The sequence below is a fragment of the Lissotriton helveticus genome, chromosome 6, assembly GCF_964261635.1.
Source record: "Lissotriton helveticus chromosome 6, aLisHel1.1, whole genome shotgun sequence".
NCBI lineage: Eukaryota > Metazoa > Chordata > Amphibia > Caudata > Salamandridae > Lissotriton > Lissotriton helveticus.
In genome coordinates, this window is record NC_136067.1 from 426,470,831 (window position 1) to 426,487,905 (window position 17,075).

At 46.9% G+C, this 17,075-nt stretch overlaps 1 pseudogene across 1 annotated transcript; it reads right to left on the reverse strand.

Moving 5' to 3' along the window:
• Positions 1-12,491: 12,491 nt before the first annotated feature.
• On the reverse strand, positions 12,492-13,280 carry LOC144762636 (prefoldin subunit 4 pseudogene; annotated as a pseudogene). The gene has a single exon (XR_013596116.1). The product of XR_013596116.1 is annotated as a prefoldin subunit 4 pseudogene (transcript).
• Between the last annotated feature and the right edge of the window lie 3,795 nt (positions 13,281-17,075).

A 17,075-nucleotide genomic window follows, 5' to 3' on the forward strand; every position in this document is an offset into this window, starting at 1 on the left:
CCAGTTTTCTAACCACACACAAGTGTGATAGCCCCTTTCAACCATCATGTATGATGCGGGCGTATTTGGTGGCGGAATAATAATCCCTTCTCTAGTTTAAATTGGTTTATCTTTCTTAAAGAAATTTTTGACTTTTTTAATGAACGACATTTTTCTTTTGTCTCCGTACATGATGTGAGGTCTTCCTCTTATACGTTGTTCTTGTGTAAAACCTAAGTACCTCCTATCGGGTCTATTTCCTATTATTTCTGGGTCTAAATGCCACATGTAATTTTATGCTGCTTTTAATTTGCAAAGATCCTCGATTTGTTTACTGATAGACTTCCAATACCAACACGTTTCTTATTTTTCAATGACCAATTAAACTTTGAATTCAAATAAATTCAACCAATGGTTGCGCAGCTTTTCTCGTGAGACGAGTTTCTCAAGCTCCTGCACTCACCCCTCCTTTACAATATTACCTCAGCTACACACCCGCTGTCTCAACCAATACCATCGTGGCTCTAAGTGACGTCAGCGCAGCTCCGCAACTGACTCCCTCCTTTGCAAGCTAATACGAAATGTATTTCTTTTCACTTTTCGATGTAGAATTTCATTAATTTACAAACATAAAAACATTTGCCACTGTGTCTGAGTGACTAAATTCAAAGGAAAGATAATTTTCAACCACTGCGAGTAAATCCCTTCTGTTTACTCTTCAAACAGTACGAGTAGATCTCTTCCGCCTACCCTTCACACAATCATTAGAGAACTTGTTACTCGCTCGGGCTTACCCTTTCTAAGTGATATAAGGCCAAGGTTTTACTAGCGAACCCCTTTGCTGTCAATCAACCTCAGAAGAACCTGCTACTTCTTCAGTGTGACCCTTTCTAGGTGATATCGCACCAAAGTTTTGCCAGCGAACTCTTTACTATCAATTATTCACACATTTATTCAGAAAATCCCTAAACAGTGCTTCACGTTGTACCTAACCATGCACTTACTTCCTCCAACAAATTACCTCAACTACAGAGTGGCTTCTATTTACCACCTGTTATTCTGCCCCCGGGGTTACCAAACAAACATAAAACATGTACGAACAGGTTTGGTTAATACATAAAATCAATACAATCAATAATCAATGTGATTTTAAATTCGCAAAAATATTTCAATAAAGCAACTAACTATAACTAACTACCTATCTTAACTAAATCCTAACCTTACCTCTGCTACCAAAATAAACTGATAGCGCGCGGGCTCACCTTCCCGAGATTTTACCATACTCACCTGGGCTCATAAATCTACATATACACTTTGAACAGGTAAACCTACGCTTAATAAATGTCGTTTAACCATTCAGGACCTATACCATTTGACTTATCATTCCAATTCACCTGTACCTAAAGTCCTAAGGGATCAAGGGTGTTAGCATAATAGGCAGTAAATAAACATTTGCACTCATATAATAACCACAAACTCGGAGATGGTTTAAATTCTTTTATCAAATGTAAATTATTAAATGTCAGTGTCCATACTACATTAACTGAAACTTGAGCAATCAACAAAATATTATTAAGGTAAGATAGAATGAGAAACTTTCATACGCATTGAAACATAGGGAGGGTGGAAAAAGGAAAAACAGTACAATGACGAACCCACATTTATTATAATTACCTAGAATGGCGTGAAGACCAACCCTGTCCACGGGCTGGGTCAAAGGACAGAACCCCAAAGCGCAGGTGCCAGCAGGAAAGAATAGATGCAAACCAGAATCAGGAAAGGTACGGACCAAATTGTATCAGGACAGGACCACCTCAGGCTAAGACCGGCTCCCACAGCTAATGTGCTAAGCCCGCGGTACACCTTCTCTGTAGCAAACAGCCAAACCCCGATTAGGTCTTCAAATCTCCCTTCCCAGTAACCCCGATTGGGTTATCGATTCTTCTGATACAGTGCTCCGCCAGCACCTCTGCTCTCGATCACCTATTGAGTGCGTTGGGTCAGTGACAGGTCAGCTATTCGGACAAGTCGGACAAACTAACTAACTAAGCCTACTCTAGTTATACTATTTTCCAGGGCAGTGTACCACCCCTCAATGTTGCAAGTGTAAGGATCCCCAATTTTGATTGGACAAAAGAATGTGGAGAGGTCATCACACCATACCAAATTGAAACTATTTTTCTGAATATTTAATTTAACGTTCCCGCCCATCAATTTATTTTCCCCTGCGTTTTTATTCCTCCCAACAATTGAATGTTCTTATTGAAATACAATGTTAACAATTTGTCTTCCGCTTGGGGTCATCAAGTCAGGTTCCCGGGCACATCTTCTAGTGTGATGATAGCTTGGCTTTGATTCAATGTCGAATGACTTAAGCTCCTTCTGGAGTTTTGACATGCACAGTGTGGGTTTTCAAGATGGAGTAATAGCACCTCCCAGGCCAAAGATTATGATACATAAAAAAATGGAAAAGAAACAGTTTTAGAATACAGAATAAATGAATGTACTGTATACCACTTATCTCTACTCTATTCCCATTGATTTATTTTAACTATTGCGTTTAGAGTTTAGGCAAACCAAACAGCATAGCAAAAGCAGCAGTGCAAGCTTCATGCATGCTGTAATACAAAGCAGCCAGCTTAATTCTAGTGTGCAGAAGCAAAAGTTTCTCTCCAAGCAAAGATAGTACGTCATGTCACGTGAGTATGACAGACGCATGTGCAGTAGGAAATCCCGCGTAACAGCAGACATTTTAATGCAAGCGGATTATAGTTAGTAAAAGCACATTGAAAAGCTTCCCCTAGATGCTAGATATGTCGTATAATGCAATATTAATTAGACAAAACATGTTAATTAGTACGTTATGAGTTATTTGAGAGGGTTGAGTACAAGCAAGTCGCTTTACGTGTGAATCCTTGCTCCATCACCTCCTGTTTTTCACTGTGTGCTGAATCTCCTATTTGCTGGTTTTAGGACTTTGGGCACTTTACCCCGGCTGTCCATTGTTAAAGTGCAAGTGCTCCCAGTGTAAATTATATCTGTAATTGGTTATCCATGGTTGGCATATTTTATTAACTGATAAGTCCCTAGTAACGTACCCAGAATCACAGGATATTTACGCTGAGAATTAAACCTGGTTCCCCAGTTCCTAAGTCTCCAGCTCTGGCCATAATACCACATCCTGCGTAGCGGGAGGGTGGCAGGCTAAAGCTAGTATAAGAACTCTATATTGTTGTTCACTTATCACAGAAATATTGCTGAAAAGTGCACCTAAATACACCAATTTTCAAACCTTTCCTCAGGGAGAGAACCACCCCAAACCCTCCCCCAACAAACACAGGCCTCGCTCGCGCTATATTCAGTCACTGGCTTTACACCACACCACTTTCAAATTCCACCAGCCGTTCCCATGTCTGGCCTGGGAGAAATTGTCAACGTTTTAGCTTATAGTGTGAGAACGGAAAGGACAATGGAGCCCCTGATGATGCGAACAGAGGGTTGTTACTATGGAGATTCTGGTCTGTCTTAGGTTAGGCCACTTCTCCTTTTGACTTTGAAAGGTTTAGACATCTATTCTTCCCCGTTAACCCTTGTTGAGTGTGGATCAGGCTAACACTAATTTCCCTGAACCAAGAAGACTCTTAACCGAGCTACTGAAATGCCGACACCTCTCTGTATACAGATAGAGCGCGTAGGTCACCCGACTAGTTTTATCAATATTCACCTGGGCCCATACTCAAATCAAATCTCACAAATTATTGCAGGTAACCTTCGCTCTACTATCGGTATATTTTATTCATTTAGGACTTTGACCTATCTATAACTTGACTTACCAATCCACGTCACCGGTACCTAAAGTCCTAAGGGATCAAGGTTGTTAGCATAATAGGAATAATAACATTTGCACTCATATAATAACCACAAATTCAGGAAGTTTTAAATTCTTTATCTAAGTTTCTTAAATGGTCATGATACAAAGATTAAACACCAAAGGACTTTCAATTATGAAAATCAGAATCACATTGTAGCTATGCAGAAAATGTATTAAATTAATTTTGATCATTTAGCAATAGGGAAGGTAAAGAAAGGGAATATAAAATACAATCAAAACGTCTAAGCATTTATCAAAAGGGAGGGGAAAAAAGGAACATATGTCAGCTTTATCAATAGGAAGGGTAAAGAGAAAAGGAACATCGATATGCAAGCACTATTGTTAACATGTAACATTTAGGGAGGGGAAGAGAAGGAAACAAGTTAATGACGAACCCACATATATTTATATTTACCTAGGAATGGTGTGAAGAACTAACCCTGGCCACAGGTTAGTTTGAAGGACAGAACCCTGAAAGTTGCAGTCGCCAGTAGGCTAGCAGGTGCAGATCAGAATCAGGACAGGTAAAACCAAATTGGATCAGGACAGGACCACCAAAGGTTAAGACTGGCACTCGCAGTTAAGTTGCAACGCCTGCGCTACTCCCTCTCTGCAGCTAACAGCCAGAACCCCGATAGGGTTATCGATTTCCCCGACAAAGTGCTTCGCCAGCACTTCGGCTTCCCAGAACCCCGATTGGGTTATCGAATCTTCTGACAGAGTGCTCTGCAGCCCTCTGCTCTTGGTCACCTATTGAGTGCTTTGGGTCAGTGACAGGTCAGTTATTCGGACAAGTCGGACAATTTCTCTAGCTAAACCTACGCTAGTTATACTGTTTTTAAGGTCAGTGTACCACCCCCCAATGTTGCAAGTGTAAGGATCCCCAAATTTGATTGGACAAGGAATGAGGAGAGGTCGTCACACCATACCAAAATTAAACTTTCTCTTGAATATTCTGATTAACGTTCCCGCCCATCAATTTTATTTTTCTCACGTATGTTTTATTCCACCCAACAATGAATGTTCTATCATTTGTTACATTTTAGTTCATATTAGAATTCTGTTTCCCCTGTAGAGTTCAGGAGGTGAGGTTCTCAGGCGCATCTTGGTCAAGACTGTCCCTGGCACTCATTCAATGCCATGACTCGATGAATTTTCAGTCTCTTGTGCGCAGGCTCAAAAGTTTCAATATGGAGTTCAGCGACAAGCGTCAGGCCCAAATTTCATTCATATGTAAAAATAGAAAAGAAACAGTTTGAGAACACAGAATATATGAATGTACTGAATGCACTTATCTCTACTGTATTCCCATTTATTTATTTTTACCGATTGCGTTAAGGTTAAGCAGAACGAACAGCTTAGCAGCAGTGCAAGCTTCATGCTTGCTGTAACACATAGCAGCCATTTTAATTCTAGTGCGCAGAAGCGAAAAGATTCCCTCCAAAGCAAAGAGTACGTCATGTCACGTGAATATGACAGACGCATGCACAGTAGAAAATCCCGCGTAGCAGCGGCCAAATTAATGCAAGCAGATTGCGGTTAGTAAAAGCACATATGCAAGCTTCATCTAGATACCCAAAATGTAGTGTAATGCAATATTAGTAATACGAACATGTTGATTAATTTATTAACGTTATGTTGAGAGGGTTGAGTACAAGCAAGTCGCGTTACATGCGAATCCTTGCTCCATCAATCCCCTCTTTGATGATATTTTATATCATCACCAATTAATAAAACAGATGCCAACTTTTCACAATTCACCCATCTCAATTGCTTCAATCTTTCATCTAGGATTTTTCTCATTATTTAGATGAAAGGTTTTAATTTTCTTGTAAATTTTACCATTTAATTCTTCAAATTGTATTTCATTGCAATTTCTTTTCTTCCCTCTTTCATTTACTGTGTACCTCTTTCTTTTTTTTTTTTTTTTTTAAATATATTTTTATTGCAGAGTTATAAACAGCAGGTAAAGGAAACAGCCAGTGCACTTGCGGGCCCCCCCGTCCAATAACAGTTCACGGTTGTACACAGCCATTCAGCCCGCATCCCGGAGGCCGGGCGGCACATCAGTTCGCTCTGGAGGAGCACAGCATAGTGTACGTCCCATTGGGACCCCGGCAGAAGGTCGATTTACGTATCTGCGTTTACCCCCCCACCCGCAACAACATTCCCGTCAGCCATCCCCATGGTATCAACGTAGTTGCCCCCATCGGGGCCTGCCCAAGGCTATATGGGCCTTCATACCAGGCCGTCCCACCCAATCAGGCCTCCCGCCACTCAATACCCCCTGTCCCAGTAGTTCCAGGCCCCCACCAGCAACCCTTCAATGGCTTCCGGCCCCCCCCAAACCCCTCTACAACTAATCCCCCCAACGCCCCCCCCCCCTTGGCAACTGCAAAGGTGTGCGCATCGCTCCACCGAATTGGATGGTTCCACTACAGTGCTGAATGACATACTGCTGTGTTCGCCCTGCGGTGTCCAGCGGCTTAGTTCTCGCCGTCCACATCCACAACCAAAGTATCACGCAGAGCCTGTACCACTAACTCCCACGCCCGGGCCGCATCCAGAGCCTTCTCATTCCCCAACTTCACCGCTTGCTTCATCCGGAGCACGCTCTCGCAGTCAGACCATCTCAGCAACTCATTCTTCCATCTACGCAGTGAGGGACCCCCCCTGGCCTTCCAGTGCCACGATATTTCCCTTTGAGCCAATATCAGACCCAGATCTATGAATTTACTGGTCACCTTGGTGTGCTTAGTATGCGGGAACCAGAGCAAGAGACACATCGCCATGTCGAAGTCTACCTCCCTGTCAGTCACTTCATTCAGGAGTTCCCCTACCTCAGCCCAATAAGTTCCCAGTTGTGGACACCCCCAAAACAAGTGGTCCATGTCCGCCCCAAGGGACGAGCACCGGGGGCAACAGGCATCCGGCACCCGAAAGTGCCGCTTTAGTTTCTCCGGAGTTAGATAGGCCCTATGGAGCACATAAAAATGAACCTGCTGAAAGCGCGCGTTCCTGGTGCCCTTCCACGTGCGTCGCAGGATATGGCCCCATGCCGTATCCGGTATGGGCCGGCCAATGCTCCCCTCCCATTTAGCTTTGAGCCCATGGAGTGGTTCCAGCCCGTCGTGCAGCATCCTATTATGGAGGCACGTCACAGCTTTGAAGGTACCAGCCGCCATCACCACATATTGGCACGCCATAGTCGTCGCAGGTTCCAGGAGCCCCTCCTTCCAGTGCTTTTGCATGGCAGACACTACAGCCGCGTGTAGCAGGAAGCCCCCTTCAGGCAGTCCGAACTGGTCCCGGAGCACGTCGAACGGTGCCAACGCCCCATCTATATACAAGTCACCCACCACCTGTAGCCCCGCGGCCTCCCACTCCATCAACGGGGACCAATCCCCTCCGTGCGGCAGAGCTGTCAACATCCCAATCGGGATCTCCGGGGCATAAGGCCGCGAGGCCCTCGCCCTCCGGAGGCTCCTCTGCCAGCACAGCCGAAGCGTTCGCTCCTCCATGGTGAGGGCCCGTAATTCGAGCCGTTGCTGCATAATAATGTACGACAGCACATGGCGCCGTATCCCCCGACCCCGGTCCTCCTCCGGCCCCCGGAACACCCTGGCCACGTTCTGCGTAAGGACCTGCAACTGCGCCGCTAAATAATACAGCTCAAGGTCGGGTACGGCCATGCCCCCCTCCAGCTTGGGGCGAAGTAGCGTGCTCAAGGCTATCCTGCGTCGGCCATGCCCCCATAGAAAGCCAATAATCATTGACCGCAGTTCCCTAAACACCCCCTGGGGAATCCAGACAGGTAGCGTTCGGAAATAATAAAGGAAGCGGGGGAGCGCCACCATTTTCAACAATGCTATCCTGCCCAGGACTGTCAGCGGGAGGGTCGACCAGAAAGACAAGCTGCCCCGTAGTGACCGGACACAACGGCCAATGTTACCCTCCAACAGGTCAGCAGCCGAGTGGTAAATGCGGACACCCAAGTAGGTGATGCAAGAGGGTTCCCACGCCACACCCAGGTCGCTACTAGGGGCCGGAGATCCCGCTCTCAGTGGAAACACGCAGGTCTTTGCCCAATTGACCTTAAGGCCTGACAATCGGCCGAACTCGGACAGCAGATCCATCGCTCCAACCAGTGCCCCCGAAGTGTCAGCTAGGTACAGGAGCGGGTCATCCGCATAGAGCGATATGTGATGCCACCGCCCGTCACTCACTATTCCCGCATATCGATCGCCTGACCTCGCATGGACCGCTAAGGGTTCCATCGCCAGGGCAAACAACAGAGGGGAGAGAGAGCACCCCTGTCGTGTTCCCCTGCCAACCGGATACGCGGCAGACACCAAGCCGCCCAATCGAACTCTCGCCGTCGCCGAATTATACAAGACTCTCGTCCACCTCCGAAAGCCATCGCCCATGCCAAACCGCTCCAGCACTCCATCCAAGAAAGGCCATTCCAGACTATCGAAGGCCTTCTCAATATCCACGGACAGAACCGCCGGCGATCCCTCCCCATCCAAGATGGCGTCCATTATTCCCACCAGGCGGCGGATATTCATCGCCGTGCTCCTTGTGGGTATAAACCCGGCCTGATCCCCGTGCACCAGGCCCGTCATGTGCGGGGCCAGTCTAGTAGCTAGGATGCGACTCAGGATCTTATAGTCCACCGTCAGCATGGACAGCGGGCGATAAGACCTCACGTCCGTGGCATCCCGGCCAGGCTTGAGGAGTGGCACTATCAAGGCCTCCCGCATGGAGGCAGGCAATGCCCCCTTCTCGAAGGCCTCCGCATACACCACCAGCAGCCTGGGCGCCAGAGCGTCTACATATTGCTGGTAGAACTCGATTGGGAGTCCGTCCACCCCGGGCGTCTTGTTACGGGCCATATGTTTGATAGCCACTCGAATTTCCGTTAGCGTGATCGGGCTACCCAGGTCCCCCGCGTCGTCGTCGTCCAAGACCGGGAGCGGCCTCTCCCCCAGGTATTCCACGATGTCCTGAACCCCCACTCCCAGCTGACTCCGGTACAATTCCTCATAGTAACCCCGAAAGCGGTCCAATACAGCTGCCTGGGAGTACACCATCCCTCCCTGCGCGTCAATAATGCTGAGGACCGGGCAACCCCTAAGTTCCGGGTTAGCTAATCTGGCCAAGAGGGTACCCACCTTGTCCCTCTCTGCGTGTGCCCTGACAATGTACTGCCTATAATCATAGCAGCGCAAACGTTCCGTCTCCGCGGCTACCGCTTCCTTCGCTTCCAATAACTGGGCCCGTATACCCGGCCTAGTTGGCCTGCGGCGCTCCAGGTCCCTCAAAGTGTCTTCCGCTTTCATTAAATCATTCAGCACAGACATTCGAGCATTCGAGAACCTGCCCAAGCACACCCCTCTCACCACCACTTTCAGTGCATCCCATTCAACAGACCTGCTCGTCGCTGTGCCTTCATTCACACCGAAATAACTATCAATGCCCTGCCGGACCGCATCGGCGAACACAGAATCCTCTAGCGTCTCCGGCCGAAGCCGCCATGTTGGTATTACGGAGCGCTCCCTCTGCCATTGAAAATGTACCAACAGGGGGTTATGATCGGATATCGTCCTAGCAAGGTACTCAGCATGGGTAATCAATGGGGCAAGGGAGCTCCCGCAAAGCACCGAATCAATCCTGACATGTAAATCATGTAGAGCGGAATAAAAGGAGTAATCCCTGGTTCCCCTGTGCCTCTCCCTCCAGACATCTAGCAACCCCCACCGGTCTTGCCAGTCCTTCCTGTGCGCGGCCAGCCTGCGCACAGGAGAGTCTACTAAGGGGGGATGGGACCTATCCAGAGCCACATCCGTAATCGAATTGAAGTCCCCCCCTAGCACTATCGGACCCGCCAGGAAAGAGGCCAAGGACCCCGAGAGGTTATCAAAGTATCGGCCTTGGTCCGTGTTCGGTGCATAAACACAACATAAAACCACATCCTGTCCGTATAATCTCCCCTCCACCGCTACAAACCTGCCATCCGGATCCATTACCTGATTCAACACCTGAAAGGGTATCCCCGCCCTCACCCAGATCAAGACCCCCCTGGCATACGCTGAATAAGTGGTGCCAAAAACCTGGCCCCGCCATCGTTTCTGCAAGGCAGCGCACTCTTTTTTGGTGAGGTGAGTCTCCTGGAGCATAGCTATCTGAACCCCCCTGCGTACCAGGTATGCATGTACTTTGTGACGTTTCACCATAGTCCGCAGCCCCCGGACATTCCACGTTAGGCATTTCAAATTAGGTAATGTCCCCATACCAAGTCCGTACAATCCGAATTAAACTCCAACGGTCCATGACCCCCCCAATGCAGTTGCCCCCCCCCAAACAACCCCAAAACTGAAACACACCCCAAACCCCACTCCCCAGGACAGAGCACACGAACCCAATGGCCGCCCCCATCCAAACCTTGATCCAACTTCTCGCACACTTATCCTGTGGTCTCCACCACAGTCGACCTTAAGGGCCTAGGGGGGGTGAGTCGCCGCCGACCCCAGCTAGCGGAGCCCGCGTCCCGCCCTTCATCCCCTCCAACACACTCAGCTCCCCCACCCGGCGACCCGCCCTCCAGCAACAGGATATCACCCTACCATGAAGTCCCGATCTAGGCCAAAGTCTATCTTAGCCGCAGAAAATTTCATCCGAGGTCTGTGGGGTCACTGTCGGCCCCTTCTGGCTCTCTGCTTCCGAAAGATCCTCTCCTGTTCTGCTGCCTTCTCCTCCCGAGTCCGTTCCGGCCCTTTCACTGTTCTGTTGTGACCCTGTAATGGCCGCCGTCGCCGCGAGTGCATCCCTCTTCTCCGCCGCCATTTGAGCCTCCCGCTTCTCCCGCTGGCGCCTGTTACGGGACCTGATTCGTTGTGACTGCCGCACCCGGGTCTGCTTGGGTTGGTCTCGCCTACTTTGGTGCGGTCTGTCCGTCCCTGCTCTGTACGACTCAAGCCATTGCCAAGCTTCATCCGGAGTCTGGAAAAAGTGTGTGGTGCCATCCATGATAATCCGCAGCTTGGCCGGGTAAAGCAAGGAGTACTGAATGCCTTCCTCCCTGAGCTCCTTCTTCACAGCAAGGAACGATGCCCTGGCCTTCTGGACCGCCTGCGTATAGTCCGGAAAGATCGTCACTTTGCTGTTCTCCACCCCATAAGGGCCCGACAACCTGGCCCGCTGGATGAGGAGGTCCCGGTCTTTGTAGTGGAGGAGCCGCACCACCATTGGTCGGGGGGGCGGCCAAGTCCCAGCGGGCGAGCGGGCACCCGGTGAGCTCGCTCCAGAGTGAAAAATGGAGTAAGCCCCTCCGGCGCCACCACAGTGCGGAACCAGTTCTCCATGTAGGCCACCGCATCTTCCCCCTCAATCCGTTCCGGCAGGCCCACGACCCGCACGTTGTTCCGCCTATTGCGGCCTTCGGCATCCTCCGCCCTCCGCTCTAGAGTGTCCAGTCGGGCCAAAATGTCTGTAATCCTGCGCTCCGCGGTCACCACCGAGGGCTTCAGGTCCAGCAACAGTTGGTCATGCTCCTTGACCCGATCCGCCAGCTTTGCGTGGTCCGCGCGTAGCAGCCCCAGGCCCGTGGCCACCTGGGCAATGTCGTTGTGCAACGCCTCCTTGGTGGAGGTGATCGCCTCAAGGATGGCATCCAAGCGCCGGTTCAGCCGCTGTTCCTGGTCAAGCTCCGGGGAGGGACTCTCACTCAGCCGGGCCGATGTCGCCGAGTCCCCCTCATGGCTCCCGGGCATCGGCCCTCCGGTCGCCGCCATGTTAGGGTGCTGCGTCACAAGTCCGGCCACCCGTACTGCGGGCGCTCTCGTGGGTCCGCGCTGATTACCGGGCACCGGGCAATGCAATGCCACCGCCAATGGTCTCAAAAACAATGACCAGTCGGGTGAGCCCCAGTCCGTCACCCCCACTGGACCCGTGGGGGGAGGATGAGTCGTGGGACGGCGGTCGACGAGAACCCCCGATCTCCTGGGTGAGTCGGGCAGCGTCCCCCGGTCTCAGGACGTCGCGCCGCCAATCCCAGTGCTGCGAGCAGCCGGGTGCAGGGTCCTTCTCTGCTTGGCGACAGCCGGACTCAGGGCCGAAGCCCGGGACCGTCCGACCACCTCGCCGCCATTTTCTTCACACCCCGGGCTACACCTCGGCCGCCTCTTCCTCGATCTCCTCGGGGCCAGCAGTCCCCCAGCGATTCACCGATTACGGCCAGCAGTCCCCTCACCCTTCAGAGGGCAGGAACGTCGTCTCCGGGTCGCCTAGGGTCCCGAAAAACAGGAGAATTAGCGGGATTCCGCGCGGAGCAGCGAGCTCACGCCGCCATCCCGATCGGCGTCCAAGCCACGCCCCTACTGTGTACCTCTTTCTATATTTTTTTTTTTCACTTTTTTGCCAATTTTATTTTTGTTTTGCTCCATGAGCAGGATATACACAATGTGTTTATTTTCGCAGCTATTTTTTCAGCTTTCCCAACGAAAACAGTGGACATTCTGCCAAAAATAAATAAGATTGTAACGTAAACTGGCATGAAATAAAGAAGTCATTAACTATTTGAAATATTGGTCTGAACTGTTTGTCCAAACGAATGCACTGGGAAAGAAACCTTACACTTACATGGAGGGCAAGATTCAAATTTTAATTGTGAGTTTAATCACTATGCAGTAGCAAGAAACTTCCACACCGTGTTAGTGATAATCGTGATGATGGTGTCAAAAAGTAATCATGTGAGCTGAGAAGAATGATTGACAATATTTATCTTTTTTACAAAGGTCAGCTAGGAATTACTCGTTTGAAAAGAAGCCTAAGACTATTAACACTGCCAAGGTTTGAAAATACAGCATTGTGGTGGACGCCTTTTATTTTTTTGTTGTGCCAAATCAGAAACTCGTCCAGCCTTGTTGTTGGCTCAGAAGTCCAGCAGTGCATTGTTTTTCAGTATGTAACTCAATTAGGAAGATTCAACATATCGCTAAGCAGGAAATTTAGGGAAAATAAATGTTCAACTATCGTCTGCTTCCAGGTTTATGTTGTTTCCAAACTTTGCATAAAGTTGTACTTTCAGATCCGACAGCACGACGTGGATAGACTCCACTCTAGATTCTAAAGCATCAATTTCTTCTTGCAAGTTTTTCTTAGCTGCCTCCAACATTTCCTGTGTCTCGTCCTCGCCATGGCTAATGAAGACGTCGCCGATTTGATACGGAATCACTGAACAGTCATCCCCTAGCATCATGAGGTCATCACAAGCATCCTCCAGATTCTGAAGTTGTTTCTTGATGACATCTATTTCTTCCTTTAACTCGGTCAGTCTGCTTGTGTTCCTTGCAAATTTGTTTATCTTCTGTTGATCTTCAAATGTAACATTCACATCTTCAGCAACTTTCTTGATGGTGGCCGCCATTTTGCAAGAAGCACCTCTTTCTATATTTACGACATTTGCAACAAATTCTTAATCCTAAAATCAGTAGGCCTATTCCCACCATTGGCATCAGTATTCTACCTACAAAACTTTTCCCTACGTTAGACATCCAGCTACCTATTGAGGAGAGATCATCAGTCAGTCTCTTCCATGCACTATCAACCTCCAGTAGTTTGAGCTCTTTTCCCAAATGTGTAATATTTCTTACACACCCTTTAATTTCAACACTCTTGTCAGGTATGTAAGTTCAATAATGTTGCGCTTTCAACATTCTACAGACTCCACCCTCTTTTGCTAGTAATGTATCAAGAACAAGTCGATTTTGTAAAACCATTGATCTGATCACAACCAATTCGGTATTGACCATCAAAAACCCTCCAGCAGTGTCAGTTGACAACCGATCCACTACTGTTGACAATTTGCAAATTCAATGCGTATTCAGAGCCACTCCCACTGTAGGTATCAATGCACTAAATATATCACCTACTATTTCTCCAAAACTAGCTCTATTGCTACGTATTAATCTATTAGTTTCTTCATTGCTTCCAGTGATTTTATTTACATGATATATCTTTGGGAAAACTATTCCAAAATAACAGCTCCCATACCAATGATCTGGCAATTTGTAATAAGCCTTGTTTCCGCATATAAAATAAATTCCAGGAAACACAGGTTCAGTCCCATCTTTGAATTCCCAACCCCCAATAATTGTGTTAGCATTCACTGGAACCAATGAATATATTATTATAGTAACTAGTTCTTTCCCTATGGAGATAGAGTTTCCCTTTCTTTTCGAAATCCAGCAACATAGCAGCATGAGTTTTGCCATTTGGGGTGAACCCTATATTTTCATCCCATTTAAGAATTTTATGATTCTTGTCATTTGCTTTTCTTTGGAAACTCTCTCTCCTTTTCTCAACCATATTCAAAAATATTTTCTCTTTTTCATGTAATAAGCATGTTAAATTATTCTTGTGTGCTTCAGATATATCTATTGTACCTATAAGAAATTATTCACCCATATAACGTGTTACATCACTTTTAGTATGCACAGGATTCAGGTTACTACGTTTAGGAAGTTCAGAAAATATCACATCTGAATTAGAATAGTAATACTGCAAAGGCCCTCTCTTATAGAATAAACTAGCTAAAACACTACATGAAATCCCATATGTTAGTTGTCAGGATTGGATCATTTGGATCGCTGACCGGCATCGGAGCGATCCACTTGCAGTGGAAACTACAATTCCCGGCATGCCCGGGGAGGACGATGCGTGCTCGACGCATGGCACGCAATACCGGATGTAAATACCTACTCATCGGCAGTGGCGGTGCCGATAATTCTTCTCAAGTTGGAGACCGGTTTGTCCACCTTTCTGGTAAGCGTTGCCTCATTTTCTGAACGAGCGTATTTCGGAGGCAGCGTTACCAGAGGTACGGATTAAGGTATTTTGGAGACGAGTCGTATCTCGTCGAGAAACAAGGGACACTTTCAGGTACTGTTTGAGTATTGCCGAGTATTGACATTCAGTTGCACAGAAAAGATGGGGAGCAGATTGGAACACTCTTTTTCCCTGTGATATTGCCTGACTGGAGTCAACCTTAGTTTGCTGATTTTGATTGAGGTGTTCCTTCGAACAGAGTACGGATTGGTTGAGGCTTCAACCATATTCGGTATTTTCCCTTGGAATTCCTAGGAGGAGGTGTTGTGTATGGGAACTATTAGAGACACCAGACCTTCAAAGCACCAAGTACATTGTACCAGGTTAAGAATAATTAACCTAAGCACTTTATCATTTTCTTTTCATGGTTTCACGATTGTTGTTCTCCTTATGTTCTAAATACAGGGGAGCTGATTGAGGGGAGAATCAGAGGGATTGATTTATCTGCAAAGACGTGTATTCTTATACATATAGTAGATGAATCACTGCTTCTACCTCATTCCTCATCCCTGATTTACGCCTTCACTTTTTCTTTACAGGTAGGGATAGAGCTACACAGGGGTTACTCATAGGGGTTGAGAGTAGACATTGAACACAGGGTTGATTGTAAGACAATACTTATTATATGTTATTGTTATTTCAGGTCTCCTTCCCTGCTGCCCGCTACCTTTCCTTCCCTCAGTTGACTATCCTAGTAGTCTGTGACTATAATCCGGACTCTTGGGAACGTCACGTGGGGGATGGTATAGGCTGTTCAGCGCAATCCTGAAGAAGAGCGACAGTGGAGCCTGACATTAGTGGTAAATGGTGATAGGTAACACTTTCGGCTACTGAAGTAGGTAACTTCATACAAACATAGCAATCTTCTATTTCCATAGCTTCTACATAGTGTACTAATAAGTTTGCAAATACATTTAAGTGTTTTCTGTTGCTAATTCCAGTATAATGTAGTCCTTCCTCATCTGGGGCCCGATGTAGGTAGGCAAATACCGGTCGGAAACGGCCGAAAATACCGATTTTCGGCCGTTTTCTGACCGGTATTTGGATATTGAGATGTAGGGGCATGTTAAATTACAGAATCGGTAATTTTACCGAATCTGTAATTTTTCCGATTCTGTCAAATACCGAATCGGTAAAATTACCGATTCTGTAATTTAACATGTAGGTAGCACTGTAATCAGTGCTACAAGGGTTTAAGAATTCGTTATTTACCACCAATTAGAAGGTGGTGGTAAATAATGAAAACCCTTCAAAAAGCATTTTTTTAGCTTTAAAAAATGTGCCATGTTGCAGACATACATGCCATAAGGGCATGTATGTCAGCAACATGTGCACCCATGCACAATTGAGGGGTGCAACAGGGTGTCAAAGTGACACCCTGTCCCCCTTGCAAATTCTGTAATTTTACCGAATCGGTAGTTACCGATTCGGTAATTGGCATTGATTCCTATGGGCCTCAAGGCCCATTGGAATCAATGGCAATTACCGAATCGGTAAATACCGATTCGGTAATTACCGAATCATTCCGATTTGGTAATTTCAAAAGTGAAATTACCTACATCCCATTTACCTACTCTTAAATACCGAATCGGTATGATTCGGTATTTAAGAGTAGGTAAATCGAGATTACCTACATCTGGACCCTGATGCTTCTAAATCTAACTTCTGTTTAATGCTAAGTGCCTTCTCTTGTGTATCTATCCTTCTAGGCGTATCTATCGTTTGTAGCTCATTAGTATCATTCTTTACGTCTATACTCATTATGTAAGGAATAGCTATTGTCAATCCTAACCATACTATTGCTATACTACATGCGCATATTCTACAGCATGTTTTTAGACATTTTCTTTTCGGTCTTCCATTAACATTACGATCAGCCATTTCTGACCAAGGAGATTTAACCCCTCTTTGTAGCTTTTACACAGTCTTTTACCCTGTGAAATTTCAGGTGGGTCTCACTTCTCCGCCAGTCTGATCAGCAATCAATTCATCATCACTTTCATCACTTATTTCTAGATTTTCAAAATCTTCAAGAACAATGTAAGTCCATTCAGGGCCTCTGAATTTATTATTCAATCTTTTCAATCGTGGACTTCTCCTTCTTGGTTGTATTACAGACTGTTCAGTTTGACTTTTTATCTCATTTACTTGCTCAGGTTCTTCATTTATGGTCTTTAAACTGAATTTCAGTCTTTTGACAAACCTAGGCCATTTGTCTCCTTTTCTGAGCCATTTTAGCTGGAACTGTGCTCTGGCCTTCTTCTAATGCTCTTTTATTTTCATTCAGTTGTGGCACATCTATTTCAATGCTGTCTTCTGTGTCCCTCTCTATCTGACT